Source organism: Myotis yumanensis, unplaced genomic scaffold (genome assembly GCF_028538775.1).
Source record: "Myotis yumanensis isolate MYYU_CA2020_CCGP unplaced genomic scaffold, mMyoYum1.0.hap1 SCAF_3, whole genome shotgun sequence".
Lineage (NCBI taxonomy): Eukaryota > Metazoa > Chordata > Mammalia > Chiroptera > Vespertilionidae > Myotis > Myotis yumanensis.
The window spans coordinates 148,459,277-148,474,927 of record NW_027223754.1 but is presented as its reverse complement, the minus strand read 5'-3'; positions in this window follow the sequence as shown (position 1 = coordinate 148,474,927).

The window sequence follows — 15,651 nt, the reverse complement described above, 5'->3', positions numbered from 1 at the left end:
AGAATGGCCAAAGGTGAAAGTCTGATTAAAAGAATGGAAATCAGGTTTATTAAACATACCCTGTTTTGCATTTCTGTTTCCAAACTTGAACTGGATTATACTTGCGAACATTAGGAACACAATAATTTCATTCACTCAACAAAGTTTTACTGAATGTGTGTTATGTACCAGGTACTGTGCTAGGCACTGTGCAAAGACAGCTCTGTTTCCAAGAGACATCTGTCTAGCAGAAAAGATAGACATTAATTAAATAAAAACAAACTGAGTTTATTATGCTGAAGAGAACATGGTTCTCTGGAGCATATAACCAAATAACCTGGCCCAGGATTGGCTGTCAGTGAAGGCACCCACGTGGAAAGGATGGTTGAGCTGAAATCTGATGAATGCATAGAAGTTGGCTAAGCAAAGGGAGAGGACTGCATTTCTGGTAAAAGGGCATAGCACATACAGAGGCCCATTGGTGGGAGGAATTATGAGTGTAAAGAACTGCAAAAAGGATGGAGTATAGGGAAGGGGAGAGATAGAGTGTGACATGAGCCTGGAATGGCAGACCAGCCTGAGACCATAGAATATCTTGTAGGCTATGTGAGAAATCTAGGAAGAGCAAGAGGGTGTGTTCTGATGGATGGCACAGTCAGCCCCATTGTTTTGAAACAGAAGAAGGAGAACCAGAGAGATGCCAGGGGACCAGTTGGGTGATGACTATAGTAAGACTAGAAGCCCGTTGCACGAAGATTCGCGCAATAGGCCTTCCTTCCCCTGGCTGCCGGCACCGATTTTCCTCCGGCACCTGGGACCCAGGCCTTTGGTCCGGCCGCAGTGGAGAAGCCAAGCCTCAAGACTAGGCTTCTCCCCTCCAGCCACAGCAAGGCTAGGGCTCTTCAGTCTTCAGTCTTCAGTCCTCAGTCTTCACTCGGGCCAGAGCCTTCAGTCTTCGCTCCGTGCCTGTGTATGCAAATTAACTGCCATCTTTGTTGGGTTAATTTGCATACTCGTCCTGATTGGCTGATGCGTGTGGCGGAGTGACACCAATTTGCATGTTTCTCTTTTATTAGTGTAGATGTGATGGCTTGGAAGGGTGGTGGTGAGACGATAGGATTGGATACATTAAAGAGAATTTAGTCGATGGAATCCCCTGGACTTGAGATGAACTGAAATAAAGGGCACAGGAGAGGGTGAAGTCAATAATCACATGTCTGATCTGCACAGCCTGATAGAGAATGGTGCCATTCTCTTAGGAAAAACAAGGGTGGAGGAAGGTGATGAGTTCAGACACAGCTATCTTGATTTTCAGGCCTCCGATTAAAGATGTTGACCAAATAATCAGATATACAGATGTAGGAGTTGGGAAATGTTTGACTTAGAGTGGAGATAAAACTTGGAGAGTTACTGGAGTATTCCCAATAAGGATGAAAGCATAGACCAGGATGAGCTTGGTATAAAGCAAAAAGTCTACTGAACCTTGAGGAACTCCAGCATATATTGGTAGAGGAAGATAATTCTGCAAAGGAAATTGAAAAGGAAGAGAAGGGTAGAGGGAAAGTGAGGATGACGGTGTAATGGGAGCGAGGGTAGACAACTGTGGTAATATTGCCGAGAAATCAAGGTAGAGATGAAAAGAAAAATAGCAGTTGTATTGACAGTTTATTCTTGACCTTAGAAAGACTGCTTCAGTGGAGTGATGGAGGCAAAAAAGCAGATTGGATTGGGCTTAGTCAGTGTGTGAGAGGTCGGGATATAGAGTCCAAGAGTGTAGACGATTCTGTGGCTAATTACACGCAGTGTTACAAGCAGTGTTGAGTGTTGCTTGACAAGAACTGGGGCTCTTTGTGAGTGAGCCTAAGACTTATTGTGATGGTAACTTATCATTACAGAACTGAAGCTGTGAAGTACCCAATATCCTAGTACCCCTAGGCACAGGGCAGATGCTTCTGTGACAGCGATGATCTTTTGCTCTGAAAAGAGGTTTTATTTCTGGCTCCTGAGCTCCTGAATGTATTCTTGTCATATGGATTGCTATTAATAAAATCAACAGTTACTTTTGCCAACTGCAGATACTCTGGAAAAACAATCTTGTGAACCACTAACGGCTGATCCAGTCATGCATTTTCTTGTTCGTAGTACTGCTAAGTTAAAGAGAAAAAGAACCTGCCAAGAGAAAGGCCAGTGTCAGTCTGGGAACCAGTATAGTGCTGTGGTGCGAGGCCATCCTGCACATCAGGACTGTGGCTCCCAGTCCAGACTCTGCTGTGTACTGGGATACCCTGGGCTTTAGGCGAGTCACCTGACTTTCAGTTCTGTTTCATCCGTAAAGTGAGAGCTTGGATCCAGATGATTTTCAAGTGGCTCTCTAGCTATAAAATCCCCTGGTTCTGCTTTCTTAGACTAAATTTATAATGTCTCATTTGTTTTTATGGAGAGCGGATTTGATTACGTAAACGAGAAAGAATTTATTTAATTCTTATAAGGATTTTCTTGTTCATGAGCATTTCTTTACTCTTGGGTTCTGTTTTTAGAAAGTATATGCAAAACATTAAATGTGACTTATTTTCATAGTTTTTATATTAGAAGACATGTGTTGATTCATTTGACTTAAGCTGCTTCACACATCATATGAAATCATTGGGAGGTAAATTATTGCCATTCAACTAGTTGTTTATGGTTATTGCTGTGCTGCTTTTAATATGGAAAATAGCACATCACCCAAAACCATAGTAATTCACATTTTTCTATTTAAAAATATCTCATAAATACTATGTATGCCACAAGAACAAGCCGGCATACTTATTTAACCAGCCAGAGCTATGCATTTTTTTTAAGGTCTTTAATTAATGAATTAATTTGTTTGTTTGTTTTCTGCTGTCAAGAGGTAGTTTATTCTTATTGATTTCAGAGAGGAAGGGAGAGGGAGAGATAGTAACATCAATGATGAGAGAGAATCATTGAGCGACTGCCTTCTGCACACCCTACACTGGGGATCGAGCCTGAAACCCAGGCATGTACCTGGACCAGAAATTGAACCGTGACCTCTTGGTTCATAGGTTGACAGTCAACCACTGAGCTATACCAGCTGGGCAAGGACTTTATTTTTTTAAGAGCAGTTTTAGGTTTACATGCATTTCTAAATTTTGAAATTTTTCGTTACCCGTAGAGATTATTTTTCCTTTTACAATTAAATGATCAACCAAATGTCATCATTTTCCTTTTCCTGTTTGTACTTACACTCCCAAAAAAGTCAGTTTCCTGTTTTCTCAATTCTCCTTTTCTTAAAATTACAGCTGGCCGTTTGGTGCAGGAGCGTGACGGGTGGACCTTAACCCAGGAGGTGGGAGACTAAAAAAAAATTAGCCTTTTGAGATCTCCTGGGACCTCTGAAACCTGACAGGGGAGATACCATGATCATGAGGGTCATTTTTTAAAGGACAATTCACCAAGAACATAAACAATCATGAGTAACATAACAAACTAATAAAAGTGAAAGAAAAATTGAGATTTTAAACATAACTCCATTAGAAATTGATAACGCAACCTGGCCGGTGTTGCTCAGTGGTTGATTGTTGACCTATGAACCAAGAGGTCATAGTTTGATTCCAGGTCAGGGCACATGGCTGGCTTTTGGGCTCAATCCCCAGTAGTGGGCATACAGGAGGCAGCCGATCAATGATTCTCCTTCATCGATGTTTCTCTCTCTCCCTCTCTGAAATCAATAAAAACATATTTTTTTTAAAAAGAAATTGATAGTGCAAGTAGCCCGAAAGCTAGTGATCTTGTCTAATAAGCTGTATCGAGGACCCTGCAACTCAACAAGCAAAGAACACACATCTTTTCAAGTGTTTGGAACAGTGACAACAGTACAGATGAGCGGAGATGACATTATAGGTAAGTTTAAGTGAAGAGGTTTTTTTTGTTTCCTGTACAATTATAAAAATAATTTATTTAAACCATCTTTTGCCTAAACCGGTTTGGCTCAGTGGATAGAGCGCCGGCCTGCGGACTGAAGGGTCCCGGGTTCGATTCCAGTCAAGGGCATGTACCTGGGTTTCGGGCACATCCCCAGTAGGAGGTGTGCAGGAGGCAGCTGATCGATGTTTCTCTCTCATCGATGTTTCTCTCTCATCGATGTTTCTAACTATCTATCTCTCTCCCTTCCTCTCTGTAAAAAATCAATAAAATATATTTTTTAAAAAAATAAACCATCTTTTACTAGTTTAAGATACCTGATGTTGAGAATATGCTAGAATAGTGAATGATTACATTTCAGGGTGCAGGTAGTGAACCCGGTGATCTTGTGCCTCCCAGGAGGCTTTGGAAGCTTCTACAAGTGAGATTAAGTGTTTGATCTGGATCCTGCCCCAAGATATGTAGCTGGAACCAGAATAAGCAAGAGAACTGCTCAGGAGGAGGGAACGGATGAAGCCATATGCAGGAAAGTTAAAAGAATAATAAGTGTGATTAATAAATACCATTCACTCTTGAACCACCCAAGTTTGAACTGTGCAGGTCCACTTATCCATGGATTTTTTTCAATAAATTCTGTAAATGTGTTTTCCTCCTGGTTTTCTTAATAACACTTTCTTTTCTCTAGCTTATGTTATTGTAAGAATATAATAATACATAATACATATAGCACACAAAAATGTGTTAATCGGCTGTTTTTGTTATTGGCAAGGCTTCTAGTCATCAGTGGGCAAAGAGGGGGACCAAACTTTTGCCACCCCAAAATACTATGCCTTTTGGAAAATGTATTTTAGGCTGTTTATTATTTTTAAAATATATTTTTATTGATTTCAGAGAGGAAGGGAGAGGGAGAGAGAGATAGAAACATCAGTGATGAGAGAGAATCATTGATCAGCTGCCTCCTGCATGCCCCACACTGGCGATGGAGCCGCCAACCCGGGCATGTGCCCCGACCTGGAATCAAACCATGACCTCCTGGTTCATAGGTCAACACTCAATCACTGGGCCACGCCAGCCAGCCTTTAGGCTCTTTATTAAGAAGCAAAAGACTCAGAAAAGAACTTGGACCTTCCTCCTTAGGTGCCTAAAGGAATTTAGATGTTCCTTATAGGAAGGGAACATCATCCTAGCATCACATAAAGGAAACGTGGCAGACAGGGAGAAGTCCAGCAGAGCCTGCTTCCTGAACTTCCTCTGTGAACCATTGTTTATGGGTGGTCCAGCAAAAATTTGTTCATTACATGTTACTCTTTTCTCTTCTCATCCTAGACCCCTGCCCCCCTTCTCCTTTGTTCAAAATGGCATATAAATCAGGACTTAGATACTTATAGCACCCCCACATGTACAATCGTAATAAATTTTGGATATGTTCTATTAATCTGTCTTGATTTGATTATGAACCCAGCTAAAAGAACTTAAAAGGTGGGGGAATAGTTTTTTTACATTCCCGTAGCTATTAGCTATAAAGTTTTGGGGGAGTCAAAGTTACACATGGATTTTTAATTGTGTGAGGGAGAAGGGAGACACGCCTACTCCCCTCCTCTGCATTGTTCAAAGTTCAACAGTAAATTTGGATTGCTGCTAAGCATACAGGGAGTGGACTCAGAAGCACATTTTGGGCCACTTCTCTGGCTCCAATTTCTAATATCTAAAATTTTTTGAATTTTTTACTGTAGTGAAATACGCATAAAATTCAACATCTTAACTATTTTTTAAAGTACACATTCAGAGGTATTAAGTACATTCACATTGTTGTGCAAAAATCACCACCAGCCATTTCTAGCACTCTTTTCATCGTGTAAAACAGAAACTATATCCAGTAAACAGTAATGCCACATTCCCCCTCCACCCCAGCTCCTGACAACCACCATTCTACTTTCTGTCTCTATGAATTTGACTACTCTGTATTTCCGTTGCTGTACTACTATTTGGCTTATTTCCCTGAGCACACGTCCTCACGATTCATCCATGATGTAGCATGGGTCAGAATTCCCTTTTTTTTCTAAAATGTATTTTTCAATTACAGTTGACACACAATATTGTATTACTTTCAGGTGTACAACATAGTAGTTAGACATTTATGTACCTTGCAAAACACTACCACAATAAGTCTAGTATTCATCTGACACCACACATAGTTATTACATTATTAGTAACTATATTTCCTATGCTGTACTTTACATCTCCATGACTGTTGTTGTTAATCCTCACCTGAGAATTATTTTTTATTTTATTTTTTTTAGAGAGAGTGGAAAGGAGGGGGAGAGACAGATAGAAACATCAATGTGAGAGAGACACATCGATTGGTTGCCTCCCGCATCCAACCCGACTGGGGCCATGGATTGAGTCTGCAACCGAGGTTCATGCCCTTGACCTGAATCAAACCCGGGATTCCGAAGGCCAATGCTCTATCCACTGAGCCAAACCGGCTAGGGCAAAACCTTTTAGTTTGATGTAATCCCATGTGTTTATTTTCTTTTGTTTCCCTTGCCTAGAGACAAACAAAAGATATTGCTCAGAATGATGTCAAAGAGTTTACTGCCTGTGTTTTCTTCCAGGAATTTTATGATTTCAGGTCTTACATTTAAGTCTTTCATCCACTTTGAGTTTACTCTTGTATATAGTGTAAGACAGTGGTCTGGTTTAATTTTTTCTTTTTGCATGTATTTGTCCAGTTTTTCCTAATACATTTATTAAAGAGACTGTCTTTAACTCATTGTATATTCTGACCTCCTTTGACATTGATTAGTTGACCACATAAGCATGAGTTTATTTCTGGGCTTTCTTTTATCTTTCACTGATCTGTGTGTCTGTTTTTATGTCAGTACCATGCTGTTTGCTTACTATATAGTCTTGTAGTATAGTTTGATATCAGGTAGCTCCAATTTTGTTCTTCTTTCTCAATATTGCTTTGGCTTTTGGGGGTTCTTTTGTGGTTCCCTATAAATTTTTGGATTATTTGTTCTGTGAAAGATGCCACTGGTATTTAGGTAGAGATTACCTTGAATCTGTAGATTACTTTGGGTAGTATGGACATTGTAATGATGTTAATTTTTCCTATCCATAAGCACGGCTTATGCTTCCATTTATTTGTATCTTCTTCATTTCTTTCCTCAAAGTCTTATAATTTTCCAAGTATAGGTCTTTTACCATTTTAGTTAAATTTATTCATAGATATTTTATTCATTTTATGCAATTGTAAATGGAATTACTTTATTAATTTCTCTTTCTGATAGCTCATTAATTGGTGTATAAAATAGAACCAATTTCTGAATATTAATTTTGTATTCTGCTATTTTACTGAATTCATTTATTAATTCTAATAGTTTTTTGGTGAATCTTTGGGGCTGTTTCCATTATCTAGTACTAGAGGCCCAGTGCACGAATTCGTGCATGGGGGGATCCGGCTCACCAAGCCCCACTTGGGGTGGATCAGGGCAGAGGAGATGGCTGGAGGTTGGCTGGCTGGCCCGCTCCAATTGGTCCGATCATGGCCTGGCCAGCTGGGGGGAGGGGCTGAGGGTGATTGGCCAGTGGGCCCTGCCCCCAATTGGAGTTGGGGGGCTTATTGGGGGTGGGGCTGGCCATAGGGAGGGGCTGTAGGCAGTGGGCTGGTAGGCCCCACCCCCAAATGAGGTGGGGGGAGCCAATCAGGGGTCAGCAGCCAGGGGGAGGGGCCGTGAGAGGTTGGCTGGCCAGCCTCACCCCTGTTTGCAGTGGAGGGGTTGACTGGGGGCCAGCAGCCTGGGGGAGGGGCCATGGGTGGTTAGCCAGCTGGCCCTGCCCCTGATGGGAGTGGGGGGCTGATCAGGGGTGGAGCTGACTGGGGTGAGGAGCCATGGGACAATCGGGTTGGTGGGGGCCCACTGGGGATGGGGCTAGCCAGGGGGAGGTGCCACAGGCGGTTGCTGGCCAGCCCTGCCCCTAATTGGGGTGAGGGGGCTGATCTGGATTGGGGCCAGGCGAGGGGAGGGGCTGCAGGAGGTTGGCCAGCCGGCCCTGCCCCCTATTGGGGTGGGGAGTGAAATCAGAGGTGGGGCCGTCAGGTGAGAGGGGCTGCAGGCCGATCAGGGTGGGGCGGGCTGGGGGAAAGGTCCATGGCGGGGTTGGCTGGCCACCCCACCCTCAATCAGGGTGGGAGAGGCCGATCAGGGGTGGGCTGGCTGGGGGGCCCCTCCCCCCAGCTGGCCAGGCCATGATCGGACCAATTGGAGCGGGCCAGCCCACCCCTGATCGGCCATGGGAGTTTGGCTGCGGCCCCACCCCACCGATCGGGCTGGTCTCCTGGCCGCAGAGGGCGTCATAGTGACCATTTGTTCTGGTCATTACGGCGTCCCGGTCACTGGCTTTATATATATATATAGATAGATTATTTCTAATGCAGGACATCTGATTGTTATAGATCAGTTCCTCCTTTTGTGGCTGGTGGAAGTGGGGTTTCAGTGTCGCAGGAAAGCCTTCCAGGAGACTCATGGGGAGGGGGTGGGGGAGGAGGTGGTAAGATTTACTTGTGGCACCAGATGCAAAAATCAAAGGAATTTCCCTGCGTTTCCAATGTCCCATTTCCATCCGTCTCGCCATGGGAAAAGTCCCAGCTTGCCTTCATCAGGCCCCAAAATAGGGCCAGTGTCCAGAGATTCCATGCCAAAGCTAGTCCAGTCTTTCTCCCCGGCCACCCAGCTTAGTCTGTGCCCTGGCTGGCACTGGGTCCAGGCCCTCACTTGGAGCCTGTGTGGTGTCTGAAGGCCCCAGGAGGCTGCTAGGGTCACATGGCCACTATAAAGAAAACATGCGAACAAATGGATGAGCACCAGTTACGGAGTGAGAGAGAAAAAGGGGTTTTGTTAACTGGGATTATATTCTCTCAGGCTTGGGAAGGTCCAGGTGCATTATAAAATATACACATTTTTTAATGAATTTTAGAAAGAGAGGGAGAGAGAGAGAAACATTGACACAAGAGCAGAACATCAATCGGCTACCTCCTGCACGCCCCCCACCAGGAATCAAGTCCACAACCAGGGCATGTGCCCTGACCTGAAATTGACATTCCGGCAACCTTTTGGTGCATGGGACAATGCCCAACGCACTGAGCCATACCTGCCAGGGCAGTGAGGTGCTTTTCCAAAATAACTAATCAACTTCCCAAGCTTTCATGGGCTTCTGATGGGTCCACCTTCTAACAAATCTTTTTCCTAGATCTTCTGGGTTGTTTCTTTTATCCAATCTGATCCCTTTTCCATGCTAGACTGATAGGCCTCTCTGGTGCCATCTTGGTTCTCACTGCACAGGTGCTTACTCCTCCTTCATTGTTCTATCCCTTCCTTCAGTGACCTGTGGGGAGTGGACCGGTGGTTCCCTGGGAAGTGTGTGGAGCTGTAAACTCCTAGGGAAGCATATTCTCCCCGATTCCCTTTGCTCTCTTCCTTTATTAATGTCTAGCTATCTATGCTAACACTTTTACTTAAATTAGTCCTATAATTTTGTTTTAAAATATCAATACATGATTTTTAAAGTCACACTTTTTATTAAAATAAAATAAAAATTAGTATGCTATTCTGAAAGCCTTGTTTTCTTTTTTTTTTTTTTTAATTTGGAGAACTTTCGCCATCAGACCTAAGGTTGAAAGAGTTTATTTTGCTGCCCTCAATCTATGAAAGGGAGGCTTGTCTTCTCTAGCACCTACCTCCTAGACAGAGCATTGATTCAGAGGCAACAAACCTAGACTCTGGGCTAACCCAGAATAAATGCGCATTCACAACACAGAAGGGAGAAAGAAGAAAAATCTTGTTTAAACTGTGGTTGCGGTGAACATCCTTGAGGAATTCAGGTTGAATTTATTAAGAGCATTATTTTCAAAAGTATAAGATTTGTGATTGCAATATAAACTTAAGTGACTTTGGGGATGAATATGACAATACGTGTACAGAGGCACAAAAAGCTAATTAGCGTTCTCATTGCAAATTTGACAAAATCTTTAGAATTAGGAATATCTGTGGTGTTGCCTCTTTCCAATTAATTCTAAATGCCTTCATGTTGAAAATTCTCTGTATAAGCAAGAATTCTCTATTAAAGGGAAAAAGCAAAATCCTTAAAGTGTTAGTATAAGTAGAGAAGAAACCAAAACTCTGCCTCCATGAAGTTGCTTTTTAAGATATTGACGTTAAGCTGTTTTATTAAGAAACAAAAGACTCAGAAAGACCCTTTGACCTTCCCCCCTTTCCTGCCCGAGAGATTTAGACAAGTAAAATATCTACAGGTATTTCAGGCAAAGCCTGATGGCAACTATGTGGATGGACTTCTTAGTCTTGAGAGTTTAATTAAAGTTCAGTCTGGAGATTCCTTGTGAGATTGCAGTAAAGCTGATTTAAGGGAGCCTTTATGATCAATTGCTATTCTTGTTATGTTTATGCAAATAATTAAAATATCCTGAATGCAATAAATAAATTAGTCTTAATTTGGCTATCCTATATAATAAAAGCCCAATATGCAAATTGCCCCCTCAGCTGCTGGCCAGGGCCTTCCTTAGTTCTGCACCACACCCTGGTAGTCAGCGCACATCATAGTGAGCGCTTGGTCTCCCGGTTGAACTCCTGTGGGGACAATTTGCATATTAGGCTTTTATAATATAAAGATAAGACAAAAGCTTCAAAGAATCAATGCAAAGGTGACTGACTGCTCAAGCTGAGACACTTTTCAGGGTAATTATTCAGAGAAACTCCTTTCCACTGCTTTGGCTACTCCTCAAGTGATTGAGCTTCCAGCTCCCAAACCCAAAGTGAAAAGGGATACATTTGATCAGTGATTCCCAAAGAGGGCGCTACCGCCCCCTGCTAGGTGCTGCAGCGATCCAGGGGGGTGGTGATGGCCACAGGTGCATTTGGGGGCGATGAGTAACTGCTATTAAAATTTAAAAAAAATTAATTTCCAGGGGCTGAGTAATATTTTTTCTGGAAAGGGGGCGGTAGGCCAAATAAGTTTGGGAACCACTGCATTAGATAAAGTACACACACACACACACACACACACACACAGTAGCTTTTATATGCACTAACAAGGAAGTTTTTAACCTAGTGAGCGGTTGTTTTCTCAAAAAGAGTCTCTAAACATTATGAGTATAGGTTCTGTGGCCAAACTGCCTCGGTGTTCTAGCTCTGACACCTACTTTCCTATTCTCTGCATGCCTCAGTTTCCTCATCTGTAAAATGGGGGATAATAACAAGATTGTTGCTAAAATTAAAGTTAATGCATATACTGTTACCATTTTTCAGAATAATAACATGAAATCCCCAAAAGAAATGGTAAGGACCATAAAAAATACTTCCCTGTCCAGACCTGGCTGTCTGCCTTCCTCCATCTCTCAAATACCAATTCCTGCCCCAGGGCTGTGGGCCTTGCTGTATCATGTTTCCAGAAATCTCTCCCACATGCTCCTGATGGTGGATCCCTTTCATCACTGAGCTCTCCTCTCAGATGTCACCACCTGGGAGGGCCTTCGCCAAGGCAGCCCCTCCCCCATGCCTAGTCCCCTGCTCTCACTGCCCTTGCTTATTCTCTTCATGGAATTCATTACCTCTGAAATCACCTTGTTACTTCTCTACTTCTTGATTGTCTACCATCCCTGGGATTTGAGCTCCACCCGGGGCAGGGACTTCGTTGTTTTGTTCACTGTGACATCCTGAAAGCTGAGGGCAGAGGTTCTCAAAGTGTGGTCTTTTGTAAAGTCTAAATTGTTTTCATAATAATATTAAGCCTTTATTTGCTTCTTTTTACCTTGTTGACATTTACACCGATGGTGGGTAGAATGCTTGGCACCTGGCATAAATCAAGGCTGTGGCACCAGCTCTACTAGCAGTCATTGTATTATTCCTCACCATCACACACTCACAGTTAAAAAAGAAAAAGAAAAAAAGAGTTTTCCTTAAGAGTCAACTAAGAATGTCCTAGAAGCAGTCAAAAGTATTCATTGCACTTCGCCTTGACCCTTGAATATACAGCTCGCCAGTATTCTGTGTGATATCATGGGAAGTACACAGAAAGCACTCTGCTGCACACCGAAGTGTGCAAGGAGCAACCTCCCTAACTGTGCTGTGAGCTGGAGTCACTTGCTTTAGAAACATTTTTCTTCTTTATTGTTGAAAGTATTACAGATAAGCCCCCCTTTTCCCCATTGACCGGCCCCACCCTGCACCGTGTACCCTCCCCCGCTTTTAGGGATTCATTGCACTATTGTCTGTGTCCATGGGTTATGCATATATGCATGTAAAGTCTTTGTTTAATCTCTTCCCCACACCCCTGAGCGTGCGCCTAGCAGAGGAATTTCTCTGCTGTTTTTATTTCTCACTAGCTAATCACAGCTAATGACCAGTAACAATCCTGCCCACATGGGTATGAGGTCCCCAGGGCAGAAGATGCAGTAGTCTAGGCTGCAACTTCCTAGTGAAGCAGGCTTACTGTCCAGTTCAGGTCCCTAGTTTATGATGTTTAAGGTCTGATTCCCTTTGCTCCTTTCCTTATTAATACTAACTAGCTACCTACACTAATATATGCAGGGAGGCAGAAGGTTGTGTAACTCCCTCTCTAGGAGCAAACCTCACCTTAGACCCACAGGTAAGGGGACCTAACTGTCAGCTTTGGTATGAAAGTGCAGCCTTCTCCCAAACAAAGACAATGAGACCACCCTTGTCACATTCTTGAGTGCCAACCCACAGGCACAGAGTGAAGGGTCAAACCTAGCTCAAAGGTTACCATCCAAGGTCTGCCTTAGTTCCTGGTTCTAGGCACTCTGGCATCTGGATTGCAACAGAATCACGTTCCTTACTAACAAACTCATCTCAGCCCAGGGTTTCGCCATCTGTACTTAGCCCTGGTAGTAGACTGTGGTTCCCGCTCACCCAGGAGCCCTGCTCTAAGCTTCTGAAAACTACGTGGGGTTGCACATTCAACTCATTACAACTCAGGCAAATAAAAATATAACACTTTAATTTTGCCTACAATTATTCCTGAGGCTGAACCTGGAACTTAATAGGAAAACTAATTATTTAAATCTGGTTGGATCTGATCATTTTCAGAGGTCCTCAAACTTTTTAAACAGGGGGTCAGTTCACTGTCCCTCAGACATTCCACACATGCGCACTGCGGGCCCTGGACGAGTCGGCTACTAAGCAGGACAGGCAGCCACGGCAAAAACACCCGGCGGGGCCACATGTGGCCCATGGGCCGTAGTTTGAGGACCCCTGATTTAAATGGTCCATTTAGACAATGTCCAGTCTCTTTTAAATAGGAATATTCATAGATGCTTGTGATATTTAACAGTTTATCTTAAGGATTTTAATAATTAGCTGTGCAATAAATGTTCTGGTTTTTAATAGATAGATAGATAGATGATAGATAGATAGATAGATAGATAGATAGATAGATAGATAGATGATAGATAGATAGGAAGAAATGTTCAGTCTTTGGTTTAAATTTCTCCCATCCCCTGCTTTTCTAAGTTGCTATTCTAGAATTTGGGGTTGGGAGTTGCTCTTAGCCATGTGCTGTTCTTTGTCAATTCTGCTCTCATCCACTTTTCCAGCCTGATGTTCTTGTCTACCTGGTTAATCCACACTCTGTTGGCTTCTGACACTGCAGCCCACAGTGAATGTCCAGTCCCTACTAATGAAGTCTAATCCTATTCCCTTTTTATTTCTGCTACAAAAGAAAATCTCTAGCCCTGGCCGGTGTGACTCCATTGGTCAGGTGTCATCCCATGTACTAGAAGGTCTCAGGTTCGATTTCTGGTCAGAGCACATGCCCAGGTTATGGGCTTGATCCCCAGTACGGGGTGTGCAGGAGGTAGCTCATCAATGTTTCTTTTCTCACATTGATGCTTCTATCTCCCTTCCTCTCTCTCTCAAATTAAAAAAAAAAAATTTTTTTTAAAGAAAACATCTAATCTGGCCGGTGTGTCTCGGTGGTTGAGCATTGATTGATCAACCTACGAACCTGGAGTCCAGGATCAGTTGTGGTTGGGGCACATACCTCGGTTGCAGGCTCCTCTTCGGCCTGGACCCTGGTCAGCGCTCGGCAGGTGGCAACCAATCGATGTTTTTCTCTCACATCAGTGTTTCTCTCTGTCTTTCCCTCTCTCTTCTACTCTCCCTAAAAATCAATGAAAAAATATCCTCGGTTGAGGATTAACAAGAACAAAAAAAATAAGTAAAAAATAAAAAATAAATAAAAATGAAAAAATCTATTTCAATTTATGCTATACATGTATATGTGTATATATTTAAATTAATATTTATAAGTTTATACTATTTAAATTTTATCTGACATTTTAGTCAGCATCTTTATATGTTTAAAGGGAGTATACATATTTTATTTATACCAGTTATTAACCAGAAAATTGACTTAATTAAACAAATAAATCCTATATAACAAAAGGGTAATATGCAAATTGACCCTAACAGCAAAATGACCAGAACGACCATTCAAACAGTCACTATGAGGCGCACTGACCACCTCTTGGTCCCTTCCCCTGGACGGCAGGCTCCCATCGCCCAATGGCAAACAGGGAACCGGGGTGGATGGCAAGGGACGCAGGCAGCACCAGGCCAAGGCCCCCGCGGGTCACCTCACACACAGAGGGAGACCCGTGGTGGGGGTGGGGCTGGAGAGCGGGTGGGAACAGCTGACCTCTTTGTCCCTCCCCCTGGCCAGCAGGCTCTGATCTCCTGATGGTGAATGGGGAACCAGGGGTGGGTGGCGGTGAGGGGCAGGGTCAGCTGCTGGCAGCCGGGGAAGATGGCCTTGATCACAGGCCAGTCCTAGGGACTGTACCCGCACTCAAATTTCATGTACCGGGCCTCTAGTTTTAAATAAGTAATACATAAATTCTCCTTGTGATAAAAGAGAATTACATTTAAAGGGGACCAAAGTTTTGCCATCCTAGTGCTACTTTTGGGGATATTGATTTTAAGCTAGTTATTAAGAAACAAGACTGAGAAAGAACCTTTAATCCTTCCTCTCTTTCCTGGCTAACAGATTCAGACAGAGCAACCTGCTTCAGGAAGGAGACCTTTGGCTGTCCCCTCAGCCTAATTTGAATTAAGTATGGTAGGTAGAGGGCTTCACACAGGGGCCTCAGATAACCCTGTGTTCCATGTTTCTGAGTTGCCTAGGAGGAACTTTTCTGCCATGTGTGTTCTGTTCTTCCTCAGCTCCCTGTAAATTGCCCATTCTCACTTCTGACACCTCTTTTCCTTTTGTCCACTATCTTTGCCTCACTGTCTTTGGCATTTCCATGCTGATGTGAATTCCCCATGCATACTAGATTTTCTCCTGTTAATGTGTCTTGTTAATTTTGTATTGGCCCAGCCAGAAGAACTAAAAGGTGGGAGGAAAAGTATTCATATTTTATAGCCCCCACACATTATAGCTAAGGACAAATCCCCTTCAAGCCCCACCCCATTCCCCCAGAGGAAATCTGGGTTATCAATTAGGTTAGCATCCTCTCAGTGCTTCTTTCAACATTTACCTATATTTACACGTGTCCCTTAGGAAATATGTAATTTCATTCTGTAGTGCCCTTTATTTTCTTTTTACATAGAAAAATATATCTATAACTTGCTTTTTTTGCCCAGCTGGACGCTGTGAAGAGCTATCCAGTTTGACACAGACCTACCACATTCTTTTAGCTGCCTCATACCACTG